Source organism: Eulemur rufifrons, chromosome 16, assembly GCF_041146395.1.
Source record: "Eulemur rufifrons isolate Redbay chromosome 16, OSU_ERuf_1, whole genome shotgun sequence".
Classification (NCBI taxonomy): Eukaryota; Metazoa; Chordata; class Mammalia; order Primates; family Lemuridae; genus Eulemur; species Eulemur rufifrons.
In genome coordinates this window covers 91,201,950-91,222,470 of record NC_090998.1, presented here as the reverse complement: position 1 = coordinate 91,222,470, position 20,521 = coordinate 91,201,950, and the positions used below count along the sequence as shown (strand labels likewise).

General features: G+C 46.1%; 1 protein-coding gene and 1 pseudogene across 3 annotated transcripts in view; one reads left to right on the top strand and one right to left on the bottom strand.

The window, feature by feature from the left end:
* Positions 1-20,521, top strand: part of PACSIN2 (protein kinase C and casein kinase substrate in neurons 2) — a 121,630-nt gene that overhangs the window by 65,593 nt on the left and 35,516 nt on the right. The window lies entirely within an intron of this gene.
* On the bottom strand, positions 1,220-2,027 carry LOC138397065 (large ribosomal subunit protein eL6 pseudogene; annotated as a pseudogene).

The window sequence follows — 20,521 nt, the reverse complement described above, 5'->3', positions numbered from 1 at the left end:
GTGTGAAGGTGTAGTCAGACGACGTGCAGTGGAGACGGTCCAAGGGAGGGGCATACGCACAGCCAAGGAAGGGAGAGGGCAGTAATGCATACACGAACACCTTAAAGGTTTTACGTTACTGATAAAAATTGTGCTGTAGTTCTTTACCAAATTCACTGGTCTTTGAGCACTCAGTTTAGCACACTCTGGGATCTCAGTTATGTCTTTTTAATTTAGTTAGGTTTTTATTAAAAGCCTCGACGTTCTCTGCACGTTTCCATACTTTCATCCTAACTCTAAAACGTGTAAGGACTCATTCATGTCAACTTGCTGGTAACACTGGAGAAAATTTCAAAGCTTTTTTACTTTACCCTCTTTGTCTCACGTTTCTCCAGTGGAAGACAAGTGTGTTAAGGAACTGACTGTTCTCCTCAGTATTTGAGAACAGTGTGAGTCATTGTAGCTTTTTGCTGGTATTTTAGTATCCGGTTTATTTTTAAACAGTTCTGTGCAACTGGAGTTTCTTCCGTGGTTTCTGTTACCATGGCTCCATAATATTTCCTCAAATCTGCTTATTCATACTTTCACACACTTCAGCATCAAATTTACAATTCCTTAGAATCAGAATATCTTATTCATAATGTCCAAGAAAGTTTCTCCAGCTGCAACAGCATTTTTTTCCAACTGGGAAAAGTCAGTAGTTTCTGCCTCTTACAGATGCTGGGAAGAGGGAAGGTCTGGTTCCGTGAAGGACAGTACCGTGGGTTGGCGGGGCTGTGAGGGCCCCTGTGGGGTTCGAGTGGGTGGACCCATGTCATGTATGTGAGCCACTTCCCTTTGGGTCCCACGGCTGAGAGTATGGGACAGGCGGACTGCCGCGTGTGCTGGGGAACAGTTGGCGTTGTACATTTTGGTCCGGACATCTAACAGACCCTTGGTTCTTGGATCTTCTCAAGATGAGTGTGGGTTCTCTTGCTCTTACTTATTTACCCATTTGTTTTTGGACTTGAATTGAGGCTTCCACTTTGGGCAGGTCTCTTGTTTTGAGAATCTCAGTCCAGAGAAAAACAGCACTGGTCCTGGCAGTCACTGGCACGGTTTGCCTTGTCCTTGCCTCTCTTCCAGGCATTTGGGATTATTCAAGGAGATACGTTTGTGCATGTCATTGCCGTAAGAAATGTGTATTTCTTTTTTTTTTTCTTTAATCTTTCAGTTATTTAATTATGTTCTTTGTGAGAATCTAGAATACCAATCTGTGAGGATAAACTCCATTCCTTGAGGCAAACAGATCACAGATAGCCCTGGAGCTGAGGAATAGCCTTGACTTTTGGTAAAATTTGCGAGTCCCATGGCTTTCTGATCCACTCTGCGCTGTTCCGTAATCTCGTATTTCTCTTCTGTGTCGAAGATTCACCCTCCTGGTGTCTGGGCTTCCACAGCTGCTGCTTCTTGAAGTGAGCATCGTAAGATGTTTAGGGATTTTCACATCGCTGATAGCAATTTTTGTGGAGGTGGTGATGACAAATTTCTGGTGTGTCCTTCGCAGAGAAACTTGATTAAGGGACAGAGGTCCAGTCACAAGTAATAAGCCATTGCCCAGTTGCTTCAGGAAAACCACCCTCTTGCCTCTGTGGCGCCTGGCGAGAATGATTAGGGTGGTCCCGGGAGTGATGCTGGCTCGCGCTTTCTCACACGGTGACTACAGAGGTTTTTGCCGTGGCTCAGCAGCTTCAGTTGGAAATTATCTGGGCATTTTGTGAAGTTTAACCACCCAAGTACCACCATTCTTGCCAACACCAACTGGTTTTGTCCTTTTGGCGAGGACCTTCTCCTCCTTTTCCTTTTCAATCTTGGATTTAGCCACTGAGTATTTCCTCTTGTGCATGGCCTTTCTAGAATACGTAGCAGCTCGGGAATGTCTGCCGATCCCTCTGACGAGAACAGGATTTCTTGAGGTCACCCTTTTTTACTTTGCCACTGGCGTCAGCCTTCTCGGCTTCAGGTTTCTTCTCTTTAGTATCCAGCTTCTCAGCTTTTTCACCCGCCATCTTGCAAGATGGGAAAGAGCAAAAAATGTGTATTTCTTAAAGTATCGATCAAGATTTAAAGAAAGGCCCAGAGGTATATGGAATCATAGAAATAGTTTGTTTCCAATCTCTTAAAGTCTTTGACCTCCACGTTTCAGGGATAACTGAGTTTTCCTCAGACAAGTAAAGGTAGCATCAGACTAGGTTCTGAGCACGTGGGTGGGGCTGCTTACAGGGAACTTATCTTCACCAGTTGTTTCCTAATCTGCTATAAAGGCAAATACTGACTCAATGATAGAGCAATTCCTAATACTTGGGAATTTAAAGCATAGTGTAACTGACTGGACCTTTTGTCTCCTAACACAGTTGGTTCCTCTGATTCAGAGAGGACCCTTTTTTGAAGAACAAAAGCAAAATAAAGTGTGGGCTTCTAGTGGCATGTGATTCTCGGGTGCTCTGGGGGCTGCCCAGGAAGGCTCCAGGTGGGAAGTTCTGACTTGGTGGACATACAAGCTGGCCAGTGTTGAAGAATTGCCTTTTTCTTTTTTATATAGAATTGGCTTTTTAAGAATCACCAAAAAAATTAAGTTTGTCCTTAGCTAAAGAAACATTTGTGGTTAATAAACTGAATAACTAGTCTTTTTTTTTTTCCTTTCCCCTGTAATCCAAGAAATGTCAATATATGGTCTTCATGAATGAAACTGATAACAATTGTACATTAGTGTAAAGATCTTACTTGATATCCTTTTATAAAGTGAACACTTTACTCTTTTTGCCACCATTTCAGTTGTACAGGTTGCAGCATGTGTCTGTCAATTTCAACAAAAGTTAGTGAGAGCCTATTGTTATATGCAAGATACTCTTGTGGGATTTACCTTCCAGAGGGGAAAGCAGATTGTGCACAGGTAAAAATTCGGGCAGTGATGTGTGTTTTGAAGAAATAATAAAAAGAGGGTAGAAAGTAGCAGGCCAGGCCAGGCATGGTGGCTCATGCCTATAATCCTAGCACTCTGGGAGGCCAGGGCAGGAGGATTGCTTGAGCTCGAGACCAGCCTGAGCAAGAGTGAGACCCCGTCTCTACTAAAATTAGAAAAAATTAGCGGGGTGTGGTGGCACACACCTATAGTCCCGGCTACTCGGGAGGCTGAGGCAGGAGAATCGCTTGAGCCCAGGAGTTTGAGGTTGCTGTGAGCTAGGCTGATGCCACGGCACTGTAGCCCAGGCAACAGATTGAGACTCTGTCTCCAAAAAGAAAGAAAGTAGCAGGCTAGAGTTGTTGGTGGTGGGAGGTGGGGCTGGACTCTCTGAGGAATGGCCCAAATGGTGTGAGGGAGTTGCTCTTATCTCAGGGAAGAGCATTCCAGGCAGCAGGAATAGCATGTGCAAAGGCTCTGAGGCAGGGATGAGCTTAGTATGTTGAGAAGCAGCGGGAGATTCCTGTGCTGGAGCAGAGCAGTGCCAGCAGGTGAGGGAGCATGGAAGGCAGGCGGGGGCCAGGTCACGGTGGGACTTGCAGCACGGGAAGAAACCTTTATAAACACATGATGTTTAATGTCAGATGATGGGTTTGGAGAAGGGAAATGACATGATTTGAGTATTTACAAACATTGCCCTGAGGAGACTAGAAATGGGAAGTAAGGGTGTATTTTCTAACTAACATTGAGGATCCTTGGGAAAACATTAAACTTTTGTTTTTATTTTAGCTTTGAGATTTAGGGTTATTACCACCATCTGCATGCCTTATGATTAAGGATCCTGTGAAGTTTTCTGGGCTCTTTTGGAAGAGAGGTGTTGTGTAAGTGAATACACCCTGGTTGTTAATGATGATAATGACAACATGATCTCTGCATGGCCCTGTTAATTTAAAAAATGTAACTATTAATAGTGTGTAAAATAGTTCTTAGCCTAGCCAGCAGGTGGAAGATTACAAATCATGAGAAAATCATCAAGTTTAAACCACATGGGGATTTTTGTGTAGAAATGTACCAGTTCCTCCTTCCTCACTGTTCCTGTTTCAGGGTAGGCACCAGCCATGCAGTCAGGCCCTCTGCATCTTGGGTAGTCACATTGACACTGACCTTCTGCCCCCACCTCTTCATCCCCCCACCTTCGTTTAAGATTTCTTCTGTCTGGGACCCCCACCCCCGCCCCTCTAAACCATCCTGGTTCCCATCAACTCCTCAGGGTTCAGTGTGGTGTCACTGGCTGGAAAGCCACCTCCTCCACTCCCTGGGTGGAGAGCAGCTCCTTGCATCCTCCCAATAATCCCAAGGGGCGAGAGGCAGTATTAGTTCTGTTTTCTAGATAAGGAAACTGAGGCTCAGAGAGGTTAAGTAACTTGCCCCGGGTTATCCACCTAGTTTGCAGCAGGGCTGGGATTCATTCGTCATTCATTTGTTCTCTGACATGTCATTGCCTCATGTATGCTTGTGCTATGAACAAGGCAGGCGTGGGTTGTGTGTCTGTCACCCTCATCACCCCGGGCTGCTTGCGCAAGCAGAATTCCAGAAAAGACACCTCCTGCAGGTGCTCAGTGAATGAATGAATGCCTGTCAACATTCTACTTTCTTGGAGGCCTGGCTGGCACACTGCCTCCATTAGCACCCAGCCTGCTGTTCAGCAGAGTCACCTTTGCCTGGCCTTGGCATCTCACTAGCAGGCAGCATAGCCTGGTGGCTTGAGGAGGTTCTAGCGCACCAGGCCCAGGTTTGAATCCCAGCTCCACCACCTACTAGCTGTGTGACTTTGAACAAGTTATTTAAACACCCTTATGCCTCCATTTCTTTATCTGTAAAGTGAGGATGATAATAGCAGCTGTCTCACAGGGATGTTCAGAGGATGCATGATACCTGGCTGCTAGGACATGTTCCATAAATACTGTCCGTCATGTTATTTCCAGCATCTGGTGAGGACAGGGGCTGCGTCCCACACAACTCTGAGGGCCTGTTTGAATCCCTACTCCTGCTAGCATGGTGTTTGGCAGACGGTCAGTACTTAGTCGATGTTGGCTGAGGGAAGGACCAGAAGGTAGTTGTGGGCTGCACGCGGCCGTCCTGGGGAGGGTCCCACCCTCACGGATGCACGACTGATGGCTCCCGAACGTGGAGGGCAATGGCCCTCGTGAGGCCGTTGGAGCAGGACCACTTGGAACTGTGGTCAGCTTTTGGTGCCTTTTTTTGCTGGCCTTTTCTCCCAGATGTCCTGGGTTTGACAGGTTTCCTTGTTTTGTCCCACTTAGCTTGTCCCTCCTGCCAGCAAGTTCCCTGTCAGATCTGACGTTTTTGTCGAGTAAATTATTATATTAGTTCATGTGATCTTTTAGACCTTTACTGCATCTGCTGCAACTTCAGTGAGGATGTTTCTAAAATTATTAATTTCATGTACGTAATATTTTCATTCTTTTAATCAAGGAAGCACATAAATACATTTAACTTACAACGAATATAATATACTAGGAACTTGAATATTAGCTCAATTAAAATCTTTAAGCTAATCTAACATTTGTCTCTAAGATTAGGAATATCATCAAGAATAAAATATAATTACTTCTGGGATAAATTTGATTTTGAATTTGAACTGTCAGAAACTTTCATTTTGTTAATTCTTAAATTTTCCCATTGACCCAAATCAGATTAAGAGATTGGATAACCAAAACTATGGAGGTGGTTTTTTTTTTTGTTTTTTTTTTTTATCAGTGTGCTTTTTCTTCTTTCAAAAGTAAGCAAGCTACTTTCATACTTCCAAAGGTATTTTGGAAACATTTCAATTAATTTAAAAGTAAGACAGACTATCACTTTCAAAATTCATTTATTCAATAACGCCCTGCCTCATTTAGTGTGGCATGAATGTGGGCGTCCATACTTCTCAGGTCGGGATTGAGTTGGTGTCTCACTCATGCGGGGCTCTGCGTGAGACACGAGGACATGAGGGTCCAGAGAGGGACGGGGCGCTGAGGCAGAGGTGCTCAGCATGCCCTGTGGGAGGCCCAGGGCAGCTGTGTGTTCTGGCCATGGAACTGGGGCAGAGCACATGGGGACCAGGAAGGTGTGTCTGTTAGGACTAGGTTTGGCTACAAGTCACAGAGACCTCAAAATAACAGTGTTTTAAAGAGAGAAGCTTATTTCTCTCACCCCCAAAGCCTGGAGGTGGCATGCCAAGTCTGGTGGGCATACCACAGTGTCAGAGACCCAAATTCCCTTTGTCTCCTTTCATGCATGGCTCCAATCTGGGCCCATCTCCTGGTTCAAGGTGGGAAAAACATGGCATTCATATTCAACATGGCTTACTTTGTGCTAGGATTGGGACATAAAATAAACTCCATGTGATTCCTGCCCTCAAGGATTGTTTGTTCTCACGGGGCAGACAGCTGTGTGGATAAGTGGTCTCCATGTGTAGTTGAATGGAATCAGTCTCGTAAGACGGGAACCTGGTGCTGTGGGGTAGGCCAGGCAGCAGAGCTGAATTTTGACTGGGCATAAAGGAAGACTTTGTGGAGGAGGTAGCATCTGACCTTGACCTTGAAGAAGAATTTGTATCTTGACAGTCATCTGGAAGGCGCTTCCAAGGAACAATGTGAAGGGGGGTATGAAGGCTTGAAAGAACAGGGGTCTGCTTAGAGCACCAGGGTGGCGAGAGTAGACCACCAGGCCCAGATGCTGGTGGTTTTTCCTTATTGTCTGAGCCGAAGTAGGTCATCGTTCTAGAGAGGACCTCACATGATTGGCAAGATGTCCCCGGCTGTGTGGTCAGTATGACATCCATTCTAAAAGGTGGACAAACTAACCTTGAGGGAAAACCAAGTGGAGTCATTTGGGGTTCAGAGATACTCTTTCTTCTGCCCATACTTCGGAGGCAGGATTTAGCCCTTTGCAGGCAGTTGCTCCCACTAAATACTTCCCAGTCCACTGAGCCCTGGTATTGTCACTGTGCTTGATTGCCAGAAGCCACTGGGCTCGGGGCACCTGTCACAATATAGGAGGCTGTGGTTTGGTGTTTACTGGTTTTGAAAGATGCACACGTTAATTGCTATCAACCTTCCCTTTACACTTTAGACTTTGTATGCACGGGATTTGTAGCATGGCTGAGACCTTGTGTTGCCAACATTGCAAGTAATTTCTATGATGTGTACGTGCTTGGGAAGCACGGATTTTATGTTGACTGTGGCTTGTTTCACGGTAAGGCCCCCGAGGATGAGCTCAAGCTTGGATGTTGGGGTCCTGGTGGGAGCACCCACATAGCGCAGCTGTAAGCCCCAGGTCTGATGAAGTAGGAAGGCACTCTGCAGCCGTGAAGGTCACTGCACATAAGCACTCTTGTAATTACTTGGCTTTAACCCACACATGTTCTTTCATAATCTCTTGCTAGTAGGAGGCTCTTTCAAAACATTTTAAATTCAGAGAAATCTTAGAGTTTGCTCAACCCCATTCTCTTCAAATGAAAGTAGTGGGATGCTGAAAAGATTAGGGACATGCCTAAGTCCCTATAGCTGTTTAATGGCAAATTTGGAATGAGGCTTCTAAATTTTGGCCCTGAGAGCCCTTCGTAAGAGTAAGAAATGACTTCTGAATCACCGCATATTAAATTGTATTCAAGGCCGGGCGCGGTGGCTCACGCCTGTAATCCTAGCACTCTGGGAGGCCGAGGCGGGTGGATCGCTCAAGGTCAGGAGTTCGAGACCAGCCTGAGCAAGAGCGAGACCCCATCTCTACTAAGAATAGAAAGAAATTATCTGGCCAACTAAAATATATATAGAAAAAAAAAATAAATTATGTTCAATGTAGCTTTATTGGTTTTACCTGCTTGGTTTTTTTGGGGGGTGGTGGATATATGTATGTCTATGTATTTTTCTATAAAAATTGGCATTCTAGGCAGGACATACCCAGTGATTCGCTTCACCAGACTGATTAAGCACAAGGGCCGCTGCCACCAATCTTGCCTCATGGGTGTACATCACTGTGTTCAGACTTAACACCATCCCACTGAGTTTAAAGGGCATTGGTCTACCAGGATGTCCGTAGGTGAAACACTCTGGCAACTTATATTTTAAAGGAGTTTCATATTTTAAATTTTACAGATGATATTTATTTACTTGGAGTTCTTAGAAACAAAACAAAACAAACCCGATTTCTGCACTCACAAGTGTGAATTGAGAAGCTATGGTGAGGCTCACCTGCCTCAACAGCTGGAGTCTTGTTTTCATGCAAGCTCCTCCTTTAATTTTCGTTTTTCTGTCCATTTCTAATTTGTAATATTGAATGATATTTCCCTGCCTAAAATATTCTCAGATTCTTCATGTGAAGCAGACAGTGAATTGCTTTAAGGACTCCCAAAGGCAGTAACATTTTCTTGCCAGGCTGTGTCTGTGGGTCATTTTCCTCCTACGCCTCTCAGGATGTGTTCCTGTCCTTTTTTATGGGTTTGTATTCTGCCCCTGAAAAGTAGGTTGAGGGCGTCAGATTGAAATCTTGCTCTTTAAACTGTAGCGAGAGGTTGGCCAGCTCTCTTCGGAGTGCGTGAGCCAGAGAGCCTTGGGGAAGCAGGGAAGCTGCCATGCCGTGATTTCCCCAGCCTGGCTCTCATGGGGGATGCCCTGAAATCCCTAGCATCTGGCCATGAGGGCCTGGCACAGTGGGGTGTGGGACCACAGTGTGACGTTTTGCAGCCATTGAAAATACCCAGACAACAGGGAGAAATGCTTCTTACGCAGGTGAGAAAAGCAGACCACAGGATGGCTTATTGGCTGTGAGGACAGTGAAGTCGGCCCACAGGTGGATGGGAGAAGAAAGTGACGAGAGCAGAGGCTGGTGGGACAGAGCCGGCCATGAGGAGCCTCTGTGGCCTTGACAGCTGCATGCTAGCCAAAGAATAGACATTTGGACTTAAAAGTGTCCCGGGCTTAGCAGTATGGGGTGGGTTGACAGAGCAGTGCTGGAGGTGCGTGGTGTAACTCCTGAACGGGAATCGGGACCTTTGGAACTGCTGATGTGCATAACCAGGTGTGATAGTGTGGAAGAGCCTCTCCCGGTTAATCTGTTTAGAAAAATTTGCTTTTCCTTAACCGTCTCCAAGAATTCGTTGTTGTTGTTGTTGTTATTGTTGTTGTTGTTGTTGTTGTTGTTGTTGAGAGACAAGGCTCACTATGTTGCCCAGGCTGGCCTCAAACTCCTGGGCTCAAGTGATCCTCTTACTTCAGCCTCCTAAGTAGCTGGGACTACAGGCACGCATCATAGTGCCTGGTTCCAAGGTGATTTTCTTTTTTCGTGAGAAGAGGGCTGCTCTGCCTTGTTGACTAAAACACAGTAAGATGTATTTCCCCACTCTTTTTCTTTTTTCTTAATATTTGAGAGTCTGAGCCATGTTTATTTTCAGTGAAATTGTTCTGTGTCCTCGTGTAGTTCCTAAAATTCCCCTTCCTCTCACCACCTTTTCTTCAGTTTGCAGCAGATAGTTCTGGGCCACGAGGGGGCTTGAAATCCTGTTAGCCAACTTGTGTTTTTAGGTGATGGTTTCCACAGCAACCACAAGGTCTGTCTGCCTGGGATGCCGGCTATTTCTTTATCTCTGGAAGCACCTTTGAGCGTGTCCGGCCCATGCTGCCCTGACCTGTGGCTGCTTCCAGGGCGGTCGGTCTGCTGAGCTGCAGGCCTCCGTGTGCTTCCCGTTGACGGACAGCCTTTAAAACACAGAATCTTGCAATGTGCAAGCTGTTTTCCGTCATTGAATTAAACATACTACATGATGTTCCAGAGAGATATAAGTCACTGTATTTGCTGATCTCTATCTCTTCCTTTGAGGAATGTTCACTTTTCCAGATGAAATCATTGGAAACAAAATAGGTTTTGCCAGATAGTTGAGCTTTTAAAAAAGTCTTCCTGCTCTGCTAATGGTGCAAGGCAGTGTATTAACGCAGGCCTTACTCCCTGAGCACCCACAGCTTGTAGGGGGCGGCTTGAGGGCCAGAGAGAAGGAGGAGACCCCGTCCTTTCTTCCAGGGGACTGACTGGACACACAGGAACAGCCCGAGTGGAGCCAAGCCTGGTAGCAGAGAGGACCCAGGAGCCTGTGGGCCCCAGCCGGGTTGTCAGGTGGCAGGAGGGCCTCCCAAGAGGCTGGTGGTAGACAGCCAGGGGTTGAGCCATGTGGCCCACACCATGGTTGCTAAACCCATTTGTGGTCTAGTTTAATGTATGCAGTAGTGTTTATAAAAGAATTCTAACCACTAGAGCATCTTCACATAAATGCTCCAGTTATTTTCCATTTGTGGATCTTTGGTCTACATCAATCAGAATTACTCAAACTCTTCAATTCTTCTTTTCTTACCCTGAATTTGTCCAGCAAGTTTTTATGGAGTGACTGCTATGTGTTGGACACTGGATGCAGGGGCTATGGCAGTGAACAAAACTGACAAAAGTCCCTGCCCTCCTGGGTTTACATTCTAGCAGGGCAGATGGATGAAAACCAAAACAATTGAGTAAATGATGTAGCTCTTAGGAGGCAATGAGTACTTGGAAGAGAACAATAAAGCAGGGAGGCTCTGGCAGGGCTGGGGCAAGGGTCAGAGGGGACCTCACGGGGTTGGGGGACCTCACAGCCTGCAGGGCGGGAGAGGGACCATTCCAGGGAGGGGTGAGCAAGCAGTGCCAGGATGAGCAGAGGGCCGGTGTGGCTGCAGCTTGGTGCAGGGAGGAGTGCAGGGAGGGCTGTGGCATTAGGGGCGGGGTCTAGGGACAAGGCAGCTTGGTGGGAGGTGGGCAGAGTGCAGGCTGGGAGGACCTGGGCCTTTACTCTGCATAAGGGGCTTGAGAGCAGCAGTGGTCTGACTTGCATTTTGAGAGAGGGTTGCTCCAGAGTAAACTGAAGTGGGATGAGGGGAGGCTGGGAGCCCCAGCAGGGGACAGGTGACTGTGACCACACAGAGAAGACGGTGGAAAGAAGAGGTGGGTCTGATCATCTCCATGGTTTTGCGGAAGCAAGGCCATTTCAGCAGCCGTGGGTGGACCCCCTCACAGCTGTGGTGCGGACCCGGTGCTCTGTGCGTCCTAGTGCAGGCCCTAGCACTGGGCCACTTACGAAACAAAGTGGGGCATTCACTGGGTTTTTTTTATTAACCAATTTTATATTCTAAAACCATTACATGCTGATATTCAAAATTTTCTAATAGTTTAGGAAGTTATGAGGTGAGACGTGAAAGCCACCCTCCCACCCTCCTGGTCCCCCCCACAGCAGAGTCTCACACCCCGCTGGGACTCTGTGTGCAGTGGCAAGCTTTTATGGCTACCTAATTGTTTTTTAACACCAGTGGGATCGGACCGTGTCACTCGGCGCGCGATGGCAGCTCTTCACTCCTGTAGGTGCAGTTCTGCCTCCCTGGGGTGGCGCTCCACAGGTGTCCTGGCAGTTTTTGATTCTTAATCAACATTGAGGTAGTTTTCAATGTTGTTTATTTTTGTTTTTGTTTGTTGCTGTTAAAAATAATGCCACATTGAACACTTACACTTGGTTCTCTTGGGTGGGTTTATCTGTAGGATAAGTTTTTAGAAGAAATAATTGGGTCCAAGGATAGGTGTTTTCTCTTGTTACGGATATCATGCATTGAGAAGGCACGCCACGACACATACAGCAGCAGTTCTGTGGCCAGTTATGGAATTAATATGCTTTAACTTTTAAAACCAGTAGCACAGATACAAAAATCTGAGTTACTGTGAAACTTACTGATGGCTCCAGATCATTCTTCTCTGAAGTCCCCCTGCCCTCCTCTCAGCCCTGCAAGCGCCTGGGCTCCTGCCCTGCTGGGTGTTGGGACCCAGCACTCCTTCCCCCTGACTGTCCCTGAATTGCCCTCGCCTGTCCTCCATCTTCCTGGGGTCCTTGGAGAAGCCACACTCTTTTCTCAACAAGCCCCCCCTCTGGGTCTTTCAGAGTGCCCTGTTTCCCGGTGCTTTTCACACTCTGCGGCTGTTTGTTTGTATTTTGCTGCGTGTCAGGCTGTCCTCACAGGATGTCAAGCCCAGGAGGGCAGGGACCGTGTCTGTCTTGTTCACTGCTCCATCCCCAGGCTTAGGAGATGCCTGGCACGTGGTAGGTACTTAGGAGAGTGCCTGGCGCATGGTACGTGTTCGCAGAATGAGTGGGTAAATATGTCCCTTACTTAATGATCCTCCTGTCACCCTGGGCCAAGACAAGGGCTTAGAAGAAAGATTAGATTGTAGTCATTTCCCAATTACTGAAGAATCTCCTTCCCTGAATAATTTGAAGGGGAAGCCTTAAGTGCAGTCTCTGCTCACTGCGTGTCTGGTGAGCCGCCAGAACCAGGCCAGCCGTGTGGCTGGGATGGGGGGTCGGAGGCGGCGAGGACACCTTCTTCTGTGCTGCCTTCTGCAGTTAGAGGAGCGAAGAGGAGGGCTTTCTCCCGAGGCTGGCCTTCAGGAGAGATGAACAACAAGGTCCTTTTACTTGGAATGTCCTTGCTTTATAGCAATAGCCTTTTGGCCTAAAAAAAATGACCTGTTCTGTTGTTTATTTTTGGAACAAATTAAGGACATTAAGGGGGAGCTTAGATGTACTTATGTAATGCATATCTTTTGTTTACCTGATACCTGTTATCAGGCCCAAAGGGGAGGAAGGAGGTTATGCCAGCTCCCAGCTTGGGCAAAGGGCACCTTGGCAACCTCTGTTAACCTCTGAGACTGTGCACACCAGTTAAGAAATGGCTGTGACTCCTGGTGCCTGTGTACGTCAGAGGCACAAGTCACTGGAATCCAAGATCTGGAGCTGTTTACAGTCCCCCAGTCATTCCTGGATTCCCAGATTCCTGAGGAGTGCCTCTGAGAACGAAGTGTGTATTCAGCAAACATCCGTCAAGGGCTGACTGGGTGCCAGCCTGGGGAATCACAAGTGTGTTTTTTAAGGGGGTAAAGAGGAAAAGGGATGATGATTTGAACATCTTTACATTAGGACATCCTGGCTCTCAAGTTGCAGATTGCTGTTTATGCACCTTTGATGGACCAACAAGGTCCCAGGCAGGAGCCTGCTGTTCCTGCCCCTCATGTCGCTAGAATTTTAAGGTCTCCCGGGGAGCCTGCCCCAGAGAGTACCCACTGACTCACCAGTGACTGGCAGTTCACTGAGTGGCCACGACAGTTCTGCACTCCTCCCAGAGGAGTCGGAAGGAGAGAGAGGAGGCATAGGCTGGAAGTCCCTGCTCATTCAGTCAGTCACTCATGCTCTCAGGCCTTTATTGAGCACCTACGACCTGCAGCACTGTGAGGGCCCTGGCGCTAAGCGGGAAGGAGACCACAGTGGTGCTGACAGAACGGGGCTGGCCTCCACCCTGCCCAGCCCGCAGGACCTCCGGCATGCTCTTCCCCACCCCTTAACTGGTCTCTTGCTTTTATCTTTGTCCTCCTGTTTTATGTGATAGGGAATTCCTGTGGTTTTTGTCATCCAGGTCACTAGCTTCATCTTTAAACTTGCACATTCTATGGAGCAGATCATTATTAAAATGTTTACTTTGGTAATAAATTTCCTAAAAATTGACTCTTTTTTTCTGGTTTCCTGATTGCTCCTTTTTCTTAGCAGCCTGTGCATGTTTTATGGGTACAATAACCCTTGACTCTCCTGGAAAATTATAATCAGCTTATTAGAATTTCTCTCGTTCCCTCAAGTATCTCTTTTCTCCCGAGTTCCTGTCGATCTTGCTCCTGCTCTTTCATGGCTTTGGTTTTCATTTTGTGATTATTAATTTAATGATTGAAGATCCTTGGTTATCAGTTCATGTTTATGAAAGAAGAACAGGGCTGATGGCACAGGAAGCTGAGCTGGGTCCCCTGCTGGCCTCTCCCCTAAAGAGAGGGGTGGCTGTGCTCTGCAAGAGGCCAGGCATGGTCCAAATGGGCTTTCCTGAAGGACTTCTGTGCTTGGTGGTTCCAAATGCAGTTTTGAAAATGCCTGTGATGATTGACCATCATTCCGCCTCTCTCCCAACTTTGCGTTTCTCAACCGTGGCGTCCTCCGACCTGCTGCTCTGCCGTGGCCTTGCTTCCCTGCGCTGGTACAGGTTCCGCCCCGTTGACTCAGTGCGCCCTCGGGAGGAAGGAGAGGGAGCTATATATGCCTCTCTTGAATTTGTTTCTTTCCAACGATGACACTAAAATGGTCATACTGTAGTGTCATTTTTTGGAAAAGAAACAAATTTGGAGGAGCTATGTGGGAAATATATTTTCTTGTCTTTGTTTTTGCCGTTGTGATGGGAGGGAATCCAGAATAGCTCAGCATACCCTACCCCATCCTAAAGGTTGGCTTCAAAATCAGTTGTTTGGAATTCAGACGGCATGTTACTGCTTCAGCTCGTGTGACACACAGTGTAGCCTACGAGACAGAATTTGGGCCAAAAGCGTGTGTAGGAGGAGTGTCCGACAGGAACACTCTCCTTTACATGCAGCACTTGTTCAGAGTTCACAGCACACATTCAGTTGTCTTCGAGAACTGGAGCTCAGTTTCTTTAGGAAGAGAGAACCCGCCAACTACTGGCTACTAGACAGTCTGAAACGTGCCAAAGAAGTGCCAGATCCAGGCCTTGTCCTTGGAAAGAGCAATGATGACTCATCTGTCTGCCACTTTGCACTTTCCCAAAGTTCTTTCACATCTGTTATCACCCCTGAGCCTCTTAAAACCCCGAGAGATGATGATGAGGGCCTGTGACATCCTGCCTCACAAACAAGGACAGTGGCTCTCGGAGGGGACAGATGACTGAATCACAGAGGTGGAGCCGAGGCTCATTTTCCACTCAATATCACACTATCTTCCCAGGAACTTTATCTTCCAGATGAGAAACACCCAATTAATTGTTAAATGCATGTTTCCTATTTTGTGGCATCGATAAACAGATTTCAAAAGCATCCAGTGCCGTTTGGCATTAGAGAACATTTTGTTCCACTGGGTGCACGTGGGCATGGTCGCCGTTAGGGCTGGCTCAGGACCCTGGAAGAATGAATGAACCAGAACAGGAAACATGCCCCACCTGATCTGCTCCTTTTGAAGGAAGATTCACCCTCAGAAGCCTTCTCAGTTTCCTGAGCTTACATGTTTCTTCAGCCCAGAGGGTGCTGCGACCAGATTCATTTTTATGGTTAAGGACATTTGTGTGTGAAAAACAATTCTGAGTAGTATTCCCTGAGAGGCCCAGGGCCTTTGGGAACGTTTTGGAGATCGTTAATAAGAAAGCCCTGGGGCTCTGGCTGCTTTTCTGAGGGAGCAGCCACCCAGGGTTCCCAGATCCGTGGAGTGACTGTGGCTGGATGTGCAGTGTCCTGTGGGGTTGGGCAGCGGAGTCAGACGGTCTGGGCTAAGTCCCAGCCTAGCACTTAGGAGCTGTGGGCCCCGGGAATGGTGATTTGAATCATTTGTACGTCGGTTGCCTTCCTGTAGAAGGGGGGCAGTAATACATCTCTTGTAGTTTTTGAGGTACAAAAATAAATGTCTAAAGCTCACCTTGACCACCTGGTGGTGCTAAGAGGTGCTTAGTACATGCTAACTGCTTTGTTGTTGGTTTGTTCCACTCCTGGAAAATTCTTACCCTGGACTCCCAGGTGGCATGACAGAACCATATCTGGATGAAGCAGGTTTGTTTTATTTGACACAAACATGGCAGACTCCAGGCAAGAGAGCCTTCTTTGAGGGCATAATTCAGTTATCAGACAGTTATTGAACACCTAACCTATATGGTGCCATGAGGTAGCTCCTCTAGTTCTTTCCTTGGTGGCCTTGGTCTCCCTGTGGGGTTGAGCATGACTCTTCTGGGGTGTGGCCTGCCTGCATTGGTCCTGGTCTACAGCTGGTTCCCACCGGGGCAGGGGGCTCAACCGAGGATCCACATACTAGAGTAGGGGCCAGTGTTCATCTGGACATTAGGGGTCTTTTGTTATGGAAGCTCATTTTCTCTTAGAGCATAGGCCATGTTCTGTGCCCTCTGCTCTTACCTTAAAGTTGTTTGTCTGCAGGTCTAGGCACCATGGTCACACGTATCTGTCCACCCCCCACTCGCCCACTTGAAGGAGGGAGTGAAGTGATGCCTGGATCCGTGGATAACCTTCTTCCCTCCCTTCCTTTCTCAGCGAGCTTTTGTCTCTGAGTTCTCTATGGGGAACATGGGTTACTTTTGTTTTTCTAAGTTACATTTTCTTTTTGCCAGGATCCTGTTAAGATATAAATATTAAAAAAAAAAAAAAGAATGCCCAAATTGATTGGTATCTTAAAACAAATTTTTATTATTTACAGTGTTTTTTTCCCCCTCCTTGCAACATATGTATATTAACAGTGTTAAAAGGGCAAAGTATTTCTTCTGTTTGCATTTGACAAATTAATATTTGGGCCTTTCCTGATTTTCTCATTATTCTAGTCCAGTGTAGTTGTTTTTGAGTTTTATTTAAAAGAAATCGTTTGTTTGTATTCCCAGCAGCAACTTAGTTATTGAAACTTAGATATGTATTGAATGAATGAGTGAGATTCACCAAGAGCAGCTACATGGCCGGTCTTCTCCTCTTCCCAGTTTCAGGTTGACACAGACCACTGTATCACTAAGCCCATGATGCTCCCGGGCTCTTTCCTTGCGCTCCCCTCCTGATCTTCTCTGAGCCTGGGTGTGGTCGATGTGACTCACAAGGTCACAGGGGCCCAGGAATAGTGGTTGATCATCGTGCCTTATTGAGTTGGTGGTGCCAGTTGAATCCTGGTATAGAAGAGCGAATCTAACTCTTCATCGTGCAGAATATTTCTTGTGTAAGCCCTGAAGGTTGACAGCTGATTCTCTCTTGTGTGAAATTGCCAATCATGGATTTCCAGGGATGGATGAGATTTCCTTGGCTACCCCTGGCCCATCTTGCCCACCCGTACGGATAGGAAGCCCTTATTCTGTGCACTCGAACAGATCCCATCTGCCTGCAAGCCCTCCCCAGCGTTCTCTATGCCCTGTGAAGGAAGGGACTCCTGTTTTCTTGATATTTTCATAGTATTTTATTGTAATACCTATAAACTGCTTATATAGAATGTATTAATACTATAATAGGAAGAACTTGAATTTTAGAACCAGACAGAACCTGGTTTTAACTCTTGGTCTCACCATTTATTAGCTGTGAAACCTTGAGCAAGTAATTTGATCTTTAGTTTCTCATCTGTGAAAAGGAAATAAAAATACCTACCTCATGGGACTATAATAAAAAATAAATTAGATTGTGGAATATAGCTCCAGTTGTGCCTAGAGGGAAATTTATGGCTTTAAAAGCGACGAAAGTCCAAAAATTAATGAAGCCAAAGAAAGTAGAAATAATAAAGAGAAGAAATCAAGGAAACAGAAACAGATACTCAATAGACAGCGAAAATGAATGAATGCTAAAAGTTGCCTCTTTGAAAAAGAATAAAAATTCTTAAGCCTCTGATGAGACTGGTCAGGAAAAGGCACAATAAACCAGTGTTAGGAATGGGCATTATTATAGACCCTTCAGTCTTTAAAATGAATCTAAGAGAATAATATGAACAGTTTTATGCCAATACATTTTAGGAAAATGAACTGGACTCCCTAGAAAAATGCAACTTTCCAAAATCAACACACAAAGAAATAGAAAATACATAAATAGTCCTTTACCTGTTAAAGAACTGGAATCTATAATTAAAACTTCTTAAAGAAACCCCAGGCCCAGATGACTTCACTGACAAATTTTGCCAAATATTTAAGAAGAAATAAAGCCAATCTTACGCTAACATTCATTTGTGATAAAAGCTTTTAGTAGAATTATAGTAGAAGGAAATTTTCTTATCCGAAAAGTAGCATTTCTAAAAATCCTATAGCTAACCTTAATGGTGAAATGTTGAAAGCTTTGTCTTTGAGATCAGGAAGGTTTCTACATTTTATTGGCAGTCCTCTCCAGTGCAGTAAGGCAAGAAAAAGAAAAGCCATACAAATTGGAAAGGAAGAAATAAAACCGTCATTATTTGAATATGATATGAATGTATGTGTAGAAAATCCAAAAGTGTTAGAAATAGTAAGTGTGAAGTTGCTGGATACATGGTGAGTATACAAAAATCAGTTGCTCTATATATTAGCAATAAGCAGCTAAAGTGAAAAGATTTTAAAGATGCCATTTATAACATCAAAAATATTAAATACTGCCGGGCACAGTGGCGTGTGCCTATAGTCCCAGCTATGCAATAGGCTGAGGCAGGAAGATCGCTTGAGGCCAAGAGTTCAAGGCTTTAGTGAGCTATGATCATGCCTACGAATAGCCACTGCACTCCTGCCTGGGCAACAGAAAGACCTTGTCTCTTTTTTTTTTTTTTTTTTTTTTTTAAGACAGCGTCTCACTTTGTTGCCCAGGCTAGAGTGAGTGCCGTGGCGTCAGCCTAGCTCACAGCAACCTCAAACTCCTGGGCTCAAGCGATCCTCCTGCCTCAGCCTCCCAAGTAGCTGGGACTACAGGCATGCACCACTATGCCCGGCTAATTTTTCTATATATATATTTTTAGTTGTCCATATAATTTCTTTCTATTTTTAGTAGAGACGGGGTCTCGCTCTTGCTCAGGCTGGTCTCGAACTCCTGACCTTGAGCGATCCACCCGCCTTGGCCTCCCAGAGTGCTAGGATTACAGGCGTGAGCCACCACGCCCGGCAGACCCTGTCTCTTAAAAAAAAAAAAAAAAAAAAAAAATTAAATCTGAGTAATACACTAACAAAATGTAAGAACTCTATACAAAAGACTGTAAGTCACTATTGAGAGAAATTAAAGAGGGCCTGAATAAATGGAGTATATACCATGGATGAGGAGACTCAATGTTGTAAAGATGCCAGTTCTCTCAGAGTGATCAAAATCCCAGCAGAGTGGGCTGGTTGGTGGAAGTCAACAGACAGATTTTAAGATGTGTATAGAGATGCAAAAGGCCAAGGATAGGCAAGCCACCCTGGAAGAATGAAGTGGAGGATTCCTCTGCTAGATACCAAGAATTCTTATAAAGTTGCAGTGATTAAGACCTGGTGGTGTTGGCACAGCACGGAGGCTAGAATAGAGAGCCTAGATAAAGATCCACACGTCTGCGGACAGAGGCGGCTCTGCAGAACAGTGCGGGAAAGGAAGCCTTTTTCAGCAAATGGTGCTGGACCAACTGGACATCCACATGAAGAGGTGAAATCTGACTTGCATGTCACATCACATGCAAACATCATTTCTGGGTGTGAAAAGTAAAAACCAAAAAAAAAAAAAACAAAAAACAAACAAACAAAAAACCCCACATATTTAAAAGGTAATAAAGGTGAATGAATATCTTCATGACCTCAGCAAGAGGGAAGACTTCTTAAACAGGGCATAAAAGCACTAACTATAATAGAAAATTTTGATGAACTGCACTATGTTAAAATTAAGAATATCTATGCAACAAATGACCCCATGAAAGAATAAAAAGATAGGGCATGGCCAGGGGATAGTGTGCACCTGTAGTCCCAGTTGCTTGGGAGGTTTGCTGGATCCCAGGAGTTCAAGGCCAGCCTGCTGAGCAACATAGTGAGTCTCTCTCTCTCTCTCTTTAAAAACAAAACAAAACAAAACAAACGCACAGAGCAGCAACAGGTATAATTTACACCAGGCATCACCAAAGGAAATGCAGGTTAAAACCCCGGTGAGTTAACTACTCACACCCACCTAAAAGGCCCAGATCAACAGACCATCCATGAAAACAGGACTTTAGCGCCGTTCATAATGGCACAGCACACAGCAGCATGTGTAGTTTTTCACGTATGTTCTAGATTTTAGCTCAGCACTGAGGTGGTTATGGTCAGTGGTTAAGAGCACGGCTGCTGTCAACCTGCCTTTATTCAGCTCTCAACTCCTCCACTTGGGCAAGCCTCTTACTCCTTCTGTGCCTCAGCTTCCCCACTTTAACAAGGTGCACGATGCTAACCGCTACCCCGTAGGGTTGTCATTGGGATTAAGGAAGCGCACACGTGTGTGGCGTGGAGCGCAGTGTTTGGTGAGTGAGGTCCGGCTGGCCTCCTCATCGCTGAGGAAGGGAGGGCTGGCGGCAAGGTCGCAGGGTGGGTGGCAGCCTCAGAAAGAGTGCTTATCCCAGTAGCAAAAATAATGGGAAAGTAAAAGTCAAATCCAACCCCAGTCACCGACATTTCTCACCACCTTTTTGGGTGGCTTGCTGGGTGGTGATTTTCAGAGCAGTGGCTGCCACTTTAAGGGTGTCAGATGAATGCCAAGTGACTTTCATTCATCATTGCTAATCCTCCTGCAGTCTGTGAGGAAGATCTCCTCTTCTAATGGCAGGGCTGACTCTTGAGAGAGCTGCTGCTGCGTCCTACACACTGGTGATACCGGAGGTCACGGGAGTGCCTGAGATCATTGCTGGGAGATGCAGGAAAAGCCACAAGGACAGACTACCCGGTGTGCAGGTGGTGGGGAGAAGGAGCTTGTCAGGGCAGGGGGTGGGGAGCCAGGAGAGACAAATACGCTGCGTAGGTGCAGGGCGCT